Source organism: Rhipicephalus microplus, chromosome 10, assembly GCF_043290135.1.
Source record: "Rhipicephalus microplus isolate Deutch F79 chromosome 10, USDA_Rmic, whole genome shotgun sequence".
Taxonomy (NCBI): Eukaryota; Metazoa; Arthropoda; class Arachnida; order Ixodida; family Ixodidae; genus Rhipicephalus; species Rhipicephalus microplus.
In genome coordinates this window covers 53,861,784-53,876,593 of record NC_134709.1, presented here as the reverse complement: position 1 = coordinate 53,876,593, position 14,810 = coordinate 53,861,784, and positions in this window count along the sequence as shown.

The following is a 14,810-nucleotide window of genomic DNA, read 5'->3' as shown; positions in this document are numbered from 1 at the left end:
GCATGGCTGCTTCGCATTACATCGATTGTCACAATGCGCGGTATCAGCCGTTTTTTTTACGTTCTCGGGGATATTTTGTGGACAGAGTGTGAAAAACAAATGGGTTACGTTTCAGCAAGAAGTCTGAACACTTGATCATGAAAGTAGGGTGGAATGGTTTTCTGATGGCGCTGCTCTACGGACACTTGAACTGTCACTGCGCAATTTCCGAACGGCGAGCCAGAAGTAACGGTGAGTGCCGTTGGCGTCAGTGTCCAATGGAATGTTCTATAAGTACATAATAATTTAGGTACATAATAATTTATGCTAATAATTTATTTATGCTATGGTTTTGCTGTAAGTCCAGCGTCTCTAAATGAGTGTTATAGAAATGAAAAAGATATCCGTTTACATACAAGAAAGTCACACAAAGGCAAAAAAAAATGAAGGTGATACCAACAAGTTGTAACGTCATGCGAAAAATGGCGAGCAAATCTAAACGTGCTCCGCGATGCTCAAGCACAAATGACGTACTCACAGGTACAGATGAACGCGAATAAGTGTCTCAGTTGTTACTTCGCTGCGTCTGAAAAGCACGCAATTCTCGCAAACGGCCTCTGTGCAACGAAAGCAGTAACCTTAGAGCACCCTGTAACTATAAGATAATCGTTCCGGTGAAAGCACAAGGTGTACGATTCTCCCCACCGTCAGATAAGCGCGCGCACGGGGCTAAGTACGCTTGGGAGATCAACGCATCGGCGCGCGTCACTGCGTCGTGACGCACTAATTACGTCATCTCACTGGTAATGCAGAAAAAAATGATAGCTTCCCTGAGATGCGCGTCGCCAGCGGTAAGTGGTAGATATAAAGAGCTTGCCATTTCAGCGTTGGAGGAGGTGTTTCTTCGTGGCTCAGTGGCTAAAGACACCGGAGTCTCTTTCTGGATTATTTTTCTTTGTAGAGTTTTATACATATAAGTATGTATCCATATACGGTGAATGACGGTAAATGTTGACTCTGACGCTGACGACGGTGGAAAAATACAGCCTGGAGTGTCCATATAATTCCCATCGCAATGATAAGCGCCCTCACCTCCCTGAAGGGAATCGTGAGGAAATGCGAAAGCATTCTTGCGCCGAGAGTAGACGGCGTAGTAACTTTAATTGAGTGAATTAGTGACGATTTGAGGATTTGTACCATAATCACCTCTTTCCACGTTCATTAGCCAGTGAATGGTCGAGAGTGAGGTGGCGTCGGAGGCGCACGTTCACTCCATTTATATATATACGTATGAGTGAGCGGACGGGAAAGTGCGGTGCACAGAAGAGAGAGGGCAAACTGAGAGAAACTTCTAGACGCCTAAAACACCAAGAGAAGAAAGACACACAGAGAAAGAGCGCCAGAGAAAGAGGGCGAACGGCGAGGGGAGTGGTGAAGCGCTGCACTCACACTCTCCCAGAGTCTCTCTACACACGGGGGAGCTCAACCGGGCTCCGCGAGACTCAGTTCGGACTGGTACAGTGGACGGACGTGTTTTTGAGCCCTGCCGATCTACTGCGCAGATAAGTGGTTTTGCCTGTTTTGAGCTTGCCTTTATATATAATAAGACTGCAATTAAATTTTTGTAGCACTTATTACATTATACGACTTTATTGGGGGTCAATGTGTTTGTGTTTTTTTTCTTTTGCCACCCCGTGGGGAAGGTGAAGTACATTGAACATGCAAATTTTTGTAGTAGAGCTTAGACTTTCTTTTTTTTCATCGGACAGGGATCATGTTTTGTAATTATCGAGTGAGACAAGCCATAAGAAGAGTTGGTGTCATCAAGACATGATTTAAAAAGCTGTAAAGTGGTCACAATACGGGGTGGGTTTGAAAATAGACCCAAGTGCAGAAGGGAATGAAGAGGAGGCTGACGCGAAGTGTAGGCAATGTGATGTCGAGGAAAAAATTGAGAAAACGATGGTTCCCAAAGCAAACTCGTGATGAGAATCACCGAGCTGGAGAATATGTTGGTGAAAGAGCAAGAGAAAACGAGGGCAATGAGACAAAGGCTGAAGTCCGCCGAGCAAGCACTAGCCAAAGTGAATAAAGGAGCGGCTGATGGGGAGAACAGTAGGGCACCGACAACCAGAACGGCGGAGAAGGAAGAGCAAGCAAGTTTGGAAAAAAACAGGTTCCGCCGGTTCAATTGTCGCTAGGCCCAGAGAGAGAGAGAGAGAGAGATAAAGATGCAAGGAAAGGCAGGGAGGTTAACCAGACGCACATCCGGTTTGCTACCCTGCACTGGGGAAGGGATAAAGGGCAGAAAAGAGGTTGCAGAAAGATGAGAAGGTACACACAATCACGAGCACACTCGGGGAGCACACACAGTCTACAGGCGGTCGCTCAGGTTTGTTGACTTAAGGTAAAGTAGCAGTGCTTTAGTTGCTTTCTGCGGAACTGAGGCAGATGCCCAAGGTCCTAGTATCTTCTGCACACAAAATGGTCCGGAGTCAAGTCGATTCGACTAGCTTCAGCGAAGTAGTGGTGGGGCTGGGAGGAGACAAAGCAGCTGGCGTCAAAGGTGCAAGATACGCCCAGATGCAGGATGCTCCAGCTGAAAAGTCACAGCATGTGATAATCACCGGGGACTCGAATTTAAATCTATGCGCAGAAGCAATCAAAGAAATGGTAAGAGGTGACAAGAGGGTTGCAGTAGCGACGTTCCCAGGACGCAATCTGGAAGTAGTCACGAGGCAAGCGAGCGCGAAACTCAAAACTAGACGATAGACGAAACCTCGTGATAATTTTAGGTGGTTTAAACTATGTCTTAAATGAAGATACAGCAGGACTAGCAACCACACTAGCGAAAGGCGTCGATGACTTGAACGCCACTTCTCCTAAGGTACAGGTAGTCATATGCACGATACCGGAGGTACCGGTGCGTGATAGCAACCTGCAAAGAGCGGTTGTCAACGCAAACCAAAAGATGTGGCGGATGAGCCGAGAAAAAGGCTTTGAGGTGGTGGAAATAAACAGAGAGGTGCATAGGTGGGATGGTTTTCAACGAGACAGAATTAGCTTCGATGGACGACTAGGTCATGAGGTGGGTTGGCGACTTGCAGGACGTGCAGTAGCTTTTTTGGGGGGCAAGCGGGCCCTTCGGGGTGCAGGATAGCTAGTAACGAGGGAAACAACCAGGGAGACTCTTTGACAGGTGGTATGGACAGATACGATTCCAAAGTGGCACCAGTATCTAAGATAGGTAGAGTCCGGGGCAGAAATAGACGTAGTCACGAACGCCGAGCCAATTCAGACATAGGGTATATTAACATGCAGGGTGATACGAACCGGCTGAAGTGGGAAGAGATAGAAGAACAGCTAAGGGAGGAGAGGCCGATGGTATATGGTTTTGTATAAACACATCTCAGGGACATGTAACAACCTCCTAACAATGCAGACTATGCGTGGGAATATTGTAACAGAACATAATTCAGCAGAAAGGGGGGTGGTATTGGGGCATTCATTCATAAAAGTACAGACTGGCAAAAGGTCAAACAGGAGTGCAAGGAACATGTATGGCTAAAAGAAAAAGTGCCACGGCAATAGACACTTCTTGGTTTTGTGTACTTGTGGACGGAAGCGAAGGCCATAGAGGAAAACCAGGCAATGCTAGAGTGTGTATCAAATGGCATTCAGGAGTTAGGAGGAGAGTGCAAGATATTTATACTAGGAGATATGAATGCGCACATAGAAGATATAGATGAATATACCGACCCGCCAGGCAAAATGATCATGAATATGTGTGAAAGGCAAGATTTGATCATTTGCAACAGCACCGAGAAGTGTGAAGGGCAAATAACATTGGAGGTAGAAAGGCTGTAGTTGACGATAGATTACGCACTGATGTCACATAGGGTGTATGATAAGCTCAGGGGAATGCACATAGATGAAGGTGGCTCCAGAATTCTGGGTAGTGATCACAAGCGTATCAAGCTAAGTTTTGGAAGAGCAGTGAAAGTGGGAAGAAGACAAGATGAGCAAGTACAGGCAAATTTTTATTCAGAAAGGCAAATTGAAGTCCCCATTAAACAATTTGAGAAATTAATTACTGAAGATAAAAAAAGAGTGTGCACATACACAAATATATTAATACTGTTTGAGCTAGAGCTTGCTCAGGCACGTGAGAAGTCACTCCGGAAAAGAAGACAAAAACCCAAAAGTTAGTGGGATAAAGAAGTTAAGGGAGCCATAGCCAAACTTCAGGAAGCCTCTAGAGAACACAGACATGCTAAGCAGTGGAGTGAACCGACAGATGATGTTGAAAGAAAATGGGAAATCTTTCTAAGCTGTAGAAAGGATGCATCCCTTCTGATCAATGAAAAGATTATAAGAAAGGGAGCTCAGTGGCTGGCAGAAGTACATAAAAAAGATAGAAAGGCAGCTGCGAAATTTCGGAACCATCTAAACTCTGTAAGAAATGAGACTAGCCTAGATCAGAGGTTTATAACTACATCTCAAGGTGCTAGGCTAGAATGGGACGAAGTTATTGAATATATAAGAACAAGGGTGACAGAAAATTTTCAACAAAGAAGTGCTTGATGCACCACAATAGACAAGGATGAATCAAGTGGTGCAATGGCTCCGTTTTCACAACAAGAGTGGGAAAGGGCTGAGAAAGGGGTTCCTAGTTGTACATCAACAGGCCCAGATGGCATTCCAATTAGACTGATAAAGACATTAGGTCCGAAGTCTAAGCAGGCTTTGAGAGAGGCAGTGAGCACAATAATATACGATGGTGAAGTTCCCGATGGATGGAAACTTAGCAGGATGAGCATGATATATAAAGGAAAGAGGGACAACGCTGACATAAACAACTACCGTCCTATAACAGTGACATCAGTGGTCTACAGGCTGGCGATGCAGATTATAAGGGAAAGACTGCAGGCATGGATAAAGAATGAGGGGTGCTGGGGGAAGTGCAGAATGATTTTCGGAAACACGCGAGGCTGGAGGACAATCTGTTCTCACTGACGCAGTGCATCGAAATAGCAGAAAAAGAGCACAGGCCCCTGTGGCTAGAATTTTAGGATAACAAAGGAGCGTACAATAGCGAGGTTCAAGAGGACTTGTGGGGAATACTGGACACACTGGGTGTGGAATATGGAGTCACTAATCTTTGTAATGATATCTATAAGGTAACAAGGCAGTTATAAAGTGGGAAAACAGGTATCCAAGCCCGCAGAGGTAAAATGGGGGCTCCGGCAGGGGTGTCCTCTGTCACTCTTGAAATTCATGATGTACCTACAAGAATTACAGGCCAAATTAGAGGGAAGTGGACTGGGCTTCAGCATCTCTTTCGCCAAACAAGGAAAACTCATTGAACAGGCACTACCAGCATTGATGTACGCAGATGATATAGTGATAATAACCGACAACAAGGAAGATTTGCAGAGATTGATGGACATCTGCGGTAATGAGGGAAATAGGTGAAATTTCAGATTCAGTAAGAAAAAATTAACAGTCATGATTTTTAATGATAATCAAGGTAGTGAGCTTCGAATACAGGAGGTCACGCTAGAGATAACAGATAAGTAATAATATGTGGGCGCATGGACAAGCAATGGGACCGAGTACCTAAGGGAACACGATATATATGTGACGACTGAAGGTAACAAGAATGCAGTGGTGATGAAAAACAGGGCACTGTGGAATTACAATAGGTATTATGTTGTGAAAGGAATATGGAAAGGAGTCATGGTTCCTGGTCTGACATTCAGCAATACGGTCTTGTACATGAGATCCGAAGTTCAAGCAAGATTAGAAATTAAGCAACGTGGAATAGGTAGGCTTGCCTTAGCAGCTCACAGGAATACACCAAATCAGGGAGTACAAGTTGATATGGGATAGACATCATTTGAGGGCAGGGATGCTAGCAGCAAAATAAAATTTGACAAGCGATTGAGAGAAATTGGGGAAAAGCGTTGTGCTAGGAAGTTATTCACCTACTTGAACATGAAGAATATCGATACAATATGAAGCAAGCGAACCATAAAATTGACTGGTAAATACTTAGAAACAACAGGAGGCCAAATGAAAAAGAGTTATTGGTTACGAAGAAGGTGAAGGAAGCTGAAACCGATGTGTGGAGAATTTGAATGATTAAGAAGTCCGCACTAAAGATCTATCGAACTTTTAAGCAGGAAATGGCCAAGGAAAGGATCTACGATAATATTCGGGGTAGTTCTCTACTGTTTGAGGCCAGGACGGGAGTATTGCGAACCAAGAGATATCGGGCCAAATGCGAAGGGGTAGACACGGTATGCAGTGCATGTGGAGAGAAGGAGGAAACAGCCGAACACTTGATAATGTTCTGTAAGGGGCTTCACCCTATAGTTCAGGATGATGGCGCCGAGGTTTTCAAAGCACTGGGGTTGAGGAACAGGCAGGGCAAAATAGACTTTAAGTAGGTAGAATTAACTAGAAGGAGGTCATCTGATTGGTGGCTAAAATCAAGGCACGAGTGAAAATTAAACCCTTCACTGCATACTACGAATCCTCAACCTCACTATTTGAAAGGAAAAAATAAATCTAGTATTTGATTCATTAAGTATTACGGCTTGGTGGAGTTAGCCACCGCCCGATCTAAAGGGTACAGCCATATCAATACACCCGTTCATCCATCGTGATGTGACCACCTTCACACATCAAAGCACACGCCTTCTCTCTACTCACTCTCCGCTACATGGCCCCGACTAAGAAATGCAATCGCATTTTAAAAACGAAATGTGTCGCTTGATCGTACTTTGGAAATGACATACAAAGGCAACGTATCGTTTTGGATCAGACGCAGAAAATCAGAAAATCGAGGATTAATCTGAAATAGATGGATAAATAGATGGATAAATAGACAGATAGATAGATAGATAGATAGATAGATAGATAGATAGATAGATAGATAGATAGATAGATAGATAGATAGATAGATAGATAGATAGATAGATAGATAGATAGATAGATAGATAGATAGATAGATAGATAGATAGATAGATAGATAGATAGATAGATAGATAGATAGATAGATAGATAGATAGATAGATAGATAGATAGATAGATAGATAGATAGATAGATAGATAGATAGATAGATAGATAGATAGATAGATAGATAGATAGATAGATAGATAGATAGATAGATAGATAGATAGATAGATAGATAGATAGATAGATAGATAGATAGATAGATAGATAGATAGATAGATAGATAGATAGATAGATAGATAGATAGATAGATAGATAGATAGATAGATAGATAGATAGATAGATAGATAGATAGATAGATAGATAGATAGATAGATAGATAGATAGATAGATAGATAGATAGATAGATAGATTCCCGCCTTGAAATCAATTTTCTTTCATTTTATTTATCGCTTCTCATTCACCTCTCCCCCTCTTAATTTCCTTCCTCCAACGCGTTGCTGTTCCAAGTGGTTGCTAGGCAACGTACTAAAGTCAGAGCTCGGCGACACGATATTAGCATTACACAACACAATTTTTTGTCGGGATAAACAGCCCCACTCTTATTAACAATTGTTGGGGCTTTACGTCCCAAAGGTTGATATCATTACGAGACATGGCTAAGTGTAGGACTCTGGACATTGCGACCGCCTGGTGTTCTTTTACGGCATGTAACTGTAAGCACATGGGCCTCTGGTATTTCGCCTACGTCGATATGCGGCCGCCGCAGGTGGCATTTGACGCCACGGCGTTTGAGTCACCATCATTCACCATAACGACTATAGAGCACCGCGGCGAGTGATGTGTAGCCTCTCTCCACTGCTGCGAAATCCTGCGGGTGACAACTTTGTAAAGAAAGATGAATATAGCACACGAAGATGCTATGAATCATGCTGCCTGTAGAAGGAGGCACTGACAGACCAGCAGAATAGTAGAAAGAGATGACATTTGTACACATCATAGAAGAAACTGAGAAGCGGATCTAAGCATTCGTTTCACGTTTTTTTATTGTTGAAATGGGAACTTTAGAAGATCGATGGAATGAAAAAAAGGAGTTGCTGTTGATAGGCCTGTTCGACATGGAAAGGCGACGTTCAATAACATTTAGAAGTAAAGACGTATATCAGCAGAAACAACAATTTGAGATAGCGTATTTACATGTTCCTTGCATATATATACATATATATATATATTAATGAGGAACAGACATTAATGCCAAGGAATGTACAGGGGAAGTTATTATAACCAATGGTATGTAAATAAGAAAAAATTGGGTGAAAAAATAACCAGGCGTGAGCAGGAATCGAACCTACGACCTTCGAATAACGCGTTCGATGCTCTAACCACTGAGCTATCACAGCGGCCTTCCCTCCATCCAGTTTTTTGGGTTTATATGTGAATTTAGAAGTAGGAGTGTCAGTCAGCACCATCTATAAGCCAAGCGACGAGTGTGAAACGCTCTTTTATGCGCATATGTGGCATCACGTAGCACGTGAACTTATCACGAGCGGGCAGCTGATTAATAGTCCCTCGTATACCAGTTAATGACATCAAGTCTGCCAGTACGAGACCCTCGTTAATGAATAAGGGAAAAAAGTATATATATATATATATATATATATATATATATATATTCTTTTTTGTACGTCTGTTTGGGAGAAGGAGCGTTTACATAACCATCAATCGAGTATCATCGATAAGTTCTGTAATCACCAAGGTGTCCACCACTGCAGGCGGATGTCTCACAAAGAATGGCGTCGCAGTCGAGAATTGGCAAGAGGTAAGCTTGGAAATCCCCTGCGAGCGGTACCAGTGTCGCGACGGACGACTTACGACGCAAAAGTAAGCGAACTGCTGTTGTATAAACGCAGTACTCACAGTTGAGGTAGCCTATCCGAATATCACCACTCTTACTTGTTTCTTAATGCTTCACGTGATCGGCTTTCACTGATTAGGTGTGTTACCAACACTAGCCGCAGGTCTCGCCGGAACATTTAGAAATTTCGCGATTGGTTCAGACAGTTTTGTTAGGATTATGCAGACAACACGAGTAACCGAGCTTACTCTGGAGCTAGCATCAGCTTTAACGCTGGAAGGTTCGTCTACAAAAGCCGACGCATTTATTACACGAGCAGATTACCGTTGGACGCTTACTGCAATCGCTCTTATCGGTGCACCACGTGGTTTCCTTGCATACACTGACTTCCTGGATTCAACTTGAATCAATAAAAAAATTCATTTTTGTAAGGTCACGCGCACGAAAATTTTCAGTATAATTCTTTTGCGTCGAATGAAAGACGAAGGTTTTTCAAGAGCCTCGGAAGCGTACTTGTAAGTGAGAGTACAGCCTCGTAAACTGATTACAAGTTCTTAAATGCTTCTTTCGAATCTTACTGTACCTTGACGTCGCAACATGGTATTAGTTTCTCGTGATGTGTTCTCGCATGATGTGACGTTTCTACAGTTTTTGACGTCTCCACAGCTTGTGGAGTAGGGTTAGTGATCTAAGTGAGTGACTATTTCGGATTTTTTTTAGTGACGCGTAACTGGCTGTTTTTTTTTACGTTTAATTCATTACGTCACCTTATCTCGCTTTAATGGCGCGTATAATCACCAGCATAATCAACATGGTAGCCTGACGTCACGCAAGTATCTATATCAGTGGGGCTTCACGCAAAAATTTACGGAAAAAGTAGGGTGTGCTTACTGACGTTGCATTTTCGTGACGTCAAGCTACAGCTACACTGTCAATCTAGGTGACTTCACGCGCAATTACGGCTAGCTGTGCTGACGTAATTTACTGAAACATCAAAAATGACGACTTCTGTGTCACCAGTGGAGCCACATAGAGTGGCCATGGAAACGACATCTTCGTAAGCACATGACGAGAAGGTTATACCGTCTCGGACAGGGTAGGAACCAAAAGTGGATTTTGTAAACATGCCGTAATTTTTGAGGGCGCACCCACACTTGCGCATTAATTTTCTACGCTCTTGAATATTCGGTATTTAACTGGACGCTAGAAAATGACATGTGGAGATTTTAGCGTCAGCTCTCATTTAATGCATACCGAAGTAATTTGACTATGCGTGTCATGGCGATTCACGCGATGCATTACGGTAACTGCTGTGGTCGGATTCTTCTACGTGCGCCACATGTAACACTTGGCAAGCCTTGAAGCACTTCCTCTGTAGTTGTTTCCAATACGTCGCAGAGCGACGGAATCTCAAAACTGCACTTCCTTTGCAACGCCCTTTGATCTTGGAGCGACAGTAACTTCTTGGCCCGTGGTGAGGAAGCATTTGTGTGATGCGCAACACGGAAGTGCCGTTGGTGTTTTCGAGGAATACTGACCTTATAGAAACTCCATAAAGAACAATGCTTTGTATAGTTGGCTTTGTATAGTTGGCTGCTTTGTATTGATACACAGTAGCCAATAAAATTCTCGTCAGATCATTATCATATTCACGCAAATTAGGTGTCATGTGATTATTCTGCCTCTACGTCATCAAGGCCGCCATGTTGGTGGCCTTGATGTCCACCAACATGGCGGCCAGCAATGCGTTATAAAGCTGCGGCTAACACGCCACGCACAAGTTATCTATACGTGCGTGCATGTGACTGTATGACTTAGTTGTGCGTGTATGTGATGTTTTTATGTATTATCGTCATCACCCTAGACCTCCAGTAGCTAGTCAGGCATTACACTACGCTGAAATCTCGAAAATGTCGTTAAAGTTTTCTATTTTTCTCCAAGTTGGGCGAAATGCACTTCTTTCCACATAGGTGCCGAATGGCCCACGACAATATGTGTCGACAGGCTTTTCCAGGAAGGGGTGCGTACCCGAAATGCTGCGGTGTTGCAGTCATCTGTCATTGAGATAAAAAACAAAGATTTCAGAATAAAGTGACAACCACGTTCGATTTCAAGCGAAATGCTCGCTTCTTCTTTCCATCTTCAAGACGCCTCTGATCGGTACTCGACAGCTCGACATAACAATACACAACCATGATTCATACTTTTATTGAAAAATAAATATTCAGTCAATAAATTTTATTTTTCGAATTGGTGTCGTTTACTGAACTGTTTTTATGGCACTGTCGGAACAAACGTGAACGGAACACTTAACACGAGCACGTATCTGCATGATTGAGTTACGGTGAACATCATCCTCATTTACATTTTTGATGTCACTCGTAATCAACATAATATCTTAGGTATTACATCTCAAAACTACTATACGATTGTGAAGCGTGCCGTATAGTGAAGGGCTCCGGAAGTTTCGACCATATCGCACATTAGCAGGGGCGTAGCCAGGGGTGTACGGAAAGAATGACTTGCTGTCCACTTTATTTTCTTTCAATTAAAAGAAAATCATTTGATTGATTATTATGTTGTGTTTGCTGTCCCTATACCACGTTATGATTATGAGAGAGGCTGTAGTGGAGGGCTCCGGAAATTTCGACCATATCGCCCAGTAGAGGGGCGTAGCCAGGGGTGAACAAAAAGAATGACTTTCCGTCCACTTTATCTTTTAAATGGAAAGGAAAATCATTTGTTTGATTAATATGTAGAATTTACTGTCTCAAACTCTCCTAATGAGTGTGAGAGAGGCAGTAGTGAAGGGCTCCAGAAATTTCGACCATATTGCACATTAGCAGCGGCGTAGCCAGGGGTGTACGGAAAGAGTGACTTTCCGTCCACTTCATTTTTAATTAACGTGAAAATCATTCGACGGATCAATATGTGGGGTTTACTGTCCTAAAATCACCTAACGATTATGAGAGATGCCGTAGTAGAGGGCTCCGGAAATTTCGACCATATCGCACATTAGCAGGGGCGTAGGCAGGGGTGTACAGAAAGAATGACTTTATGTCCACTTTATTTTTTTTAAATAAAATGGAAGTCATTTGATTGATTAGTATGTGGCATTTACCGTCCCAAAACACCTAATTGTATGAGAGACCGCATAGTGGAGGGCTCCGGAAATTTAGACTATGTCGCACAGTAGCAGGGGCGTAGCCAGGGGTGTACGGAAAGAATGACTTTCCGTCCACTTTTTTTTTTTCAAATAAAACGAAAATTATTAGATTGATTATATATGTAGGGTTTGCCATTCCAAAACACCTAGTGACTATGAGAGACGCCGTAGTGGAGGGCTCCGGAAATTTCGACCACGAGGGGTTCTTTGATGTGCCCCAAAATCAGAGCACATGGGCTGACAGCATTTTCGCCTCCATCGAAAACGCAGCCACCACCGCCGCGATTCAATCCCACGATTCGCGGGCCAGCAGCCGAGTACCTTAGCCACTAGACCACTGGGGCGGAGCTGAGAATTATTTACAATACACTTCAGAAATGACAAATAATTACCCGCATCTTTCTTGTTTTACGAGTGGCGTATAATACAATACACCGGGGGTTTCAAGAATCGCATGTGAAAATGCACATGAATAAGGAAAACGAGATATTTCTCACGTGTCCTCCATAACTATTTACATGTGTCGTAAGGCATGTTGAGCTGGGTACGCGTATGAAGGGCGTCGTGAATTTTGAAAATTAAGCATTGGTGCCACCTTTTTCCCTAAGTGGAGACAGGTGGTCAGGTAAAATTGGGAAATTGCAGCCCTCCCTTCGAAGAGGGTGTGGCTGCCTACAGATGTCATAAAAGTAGCCACTGGCGATTCTTAACGAGGAATGAAATCTGTTAAGCTTCGCCGGTTAAACAGAAAGTGGACTACTTTTCGGAGACGTCCGCAATGAGCGAGCGCTGTTGTATACCTATGACATCAAGTGACTTGCGCCGTAATTGTGCGGGTTTCGTTTTCAATCAGAGGTCACATGGCACACGTGTGCATTACGTTAACAAATGGAACAGAAGCAACAGCACTGTAATTTCCATCGTAAATAGTGACGCCATTCTGGTCGTCTAATAGTGGCACTCATCAGAGCTTTGGTTTCTGTTTCACTGGTGAACTCGGTTGTACTTCCGGTGTCCGATTCCTCAAAATGCAGCAGCGGCCATGACCTTCTCGCAGTAAAGAGAGCGAATCACCCTGCGCCCGTTAATTAACAAGATAGGTTTTTTAATTACTACTGTATTTGCTGCCTTAACATGCCTCTTACCACAGAAAAAGCATATGTAAGGGCACTGAGCGAGTATACCGTTCCCCTATTTTTAATAATTTTCGGAGACGTTTGTTGAAAAAAAAAACCTGTATAATCACGCATACATGCAAACGCGAGCACGATCGTACATAAACCAAAGTTAAAACCTAATCTCCCCTCCCCCTCCTCCTTGAAAAAAATTTCCAGTTACGGTTTCAATTTAATTGTTGCTAGTTCGAAGAAAATGCTGGCTTCTAAACTGACATCCCCTTTTGATTGATTGATTTGTGAGGTTTAACATCCCAAAACCACTATTTGATTATGAGAGACGCCGTAGTGGAGAGCTCCGGAAATTTTGACCACCTGGGGTTCTTTAACGTGCACCCAAATCTGACTACACGGGCCTACAACATTTCCGCCTCCATTGGAAACGCAGCCGCCACAGCCGGGATTCGATCCCGCGACCTGCGGGTCAGCAGCCGAGTACCTTAGCCACTAGACCACCGTGGCGGGGCTGACGTCCCCTTTTATCAGCCATCTTTCACCTCGGACCTGCTTTCGCCCTATTTTCTGCTCGAATATTCAGTCACTTCTGCACTAGGTGAATCGGTTACCATTGGTGTAAGGAAAGCTCGGTATACCGTTACCTACATAGGTTAACTACGCTGCACCCTGTTTGTACCTAAAGACGTGGTAAGTATCCGCCAGCTGTGGTTGCCAACAGTGGCGTATAGTGAGAAGGGGTGTAGCTCTGCTGACCCAAAAGACGTGGTCATCGCATTTCGATTGTGCCTAAATGTTAATGTCACGTGTACTGTGCTATGTCAGCACACCAATGGCGTCACCATAAAATAAGCTTTATGGGTCTGCAGTCCAAGGGACCTTATAGCACTCGCTTTACATTACACGGTTTCAGACAATGCCTTGTTCGACAGTTGGTGTACCGTACAAACGCGGTGCCTGATGGGAACGCGGGCGCAAAATGGTGCGGCTTGGCATAGCGGCAATAATAGATGCTCCACACCGAATTAGTATGCATACATTCTCGACTTGAGACATTCGTTCATTTTTTGAATGTTTATTGCATAAAATTACACGTCTTGCTATACATTCGTGTCAACCGTAGAGAGCTTCGATTCCCGCAGGGGGCGCGCGCATCGATGCACTCTAGTCAACCGCGAATCCTGGCGACATGTACACAGTAAAACCACTCACACAGACATCGAACGGAGAGCGCACAGCTTTTACATTAATGTATCTACGTCCCCGAATTCGAACAGGTTTGAAATGTGCCACGCAAATGTCTGGCCTTACTAAGACAACGCGGTTGTTTTCAATCATCTTTGGCTTGCAACAAATTAAAAGCGATAGTATTGTACGAACACCAAAACGCGCGCCTTAAGGAGATGAATGACAGTTAAAAACCTTTTTGGTGGTGAACAACAACAATTACATATCATGCGTAAAGAAGACAGCACTGAACAAATCAAGTCACATCAAGCACAAGGCGGCATGGTCGTAGTTCAAAACGAACCGCGAGTCCAGTCGTAATTTCAGGGGAAACTATGGTGGCATAAAAACTTGTATTAAGTACTTTAGCAAACGTTATGCTGGAACGGAGCACAAAACGCATCAGCAACTCTTGTAGCCTAACACGGCCCACAGTGCAATGACCATAGTACTCTGCAAATAAATCAAACACGCACAATACATGAGGCACAC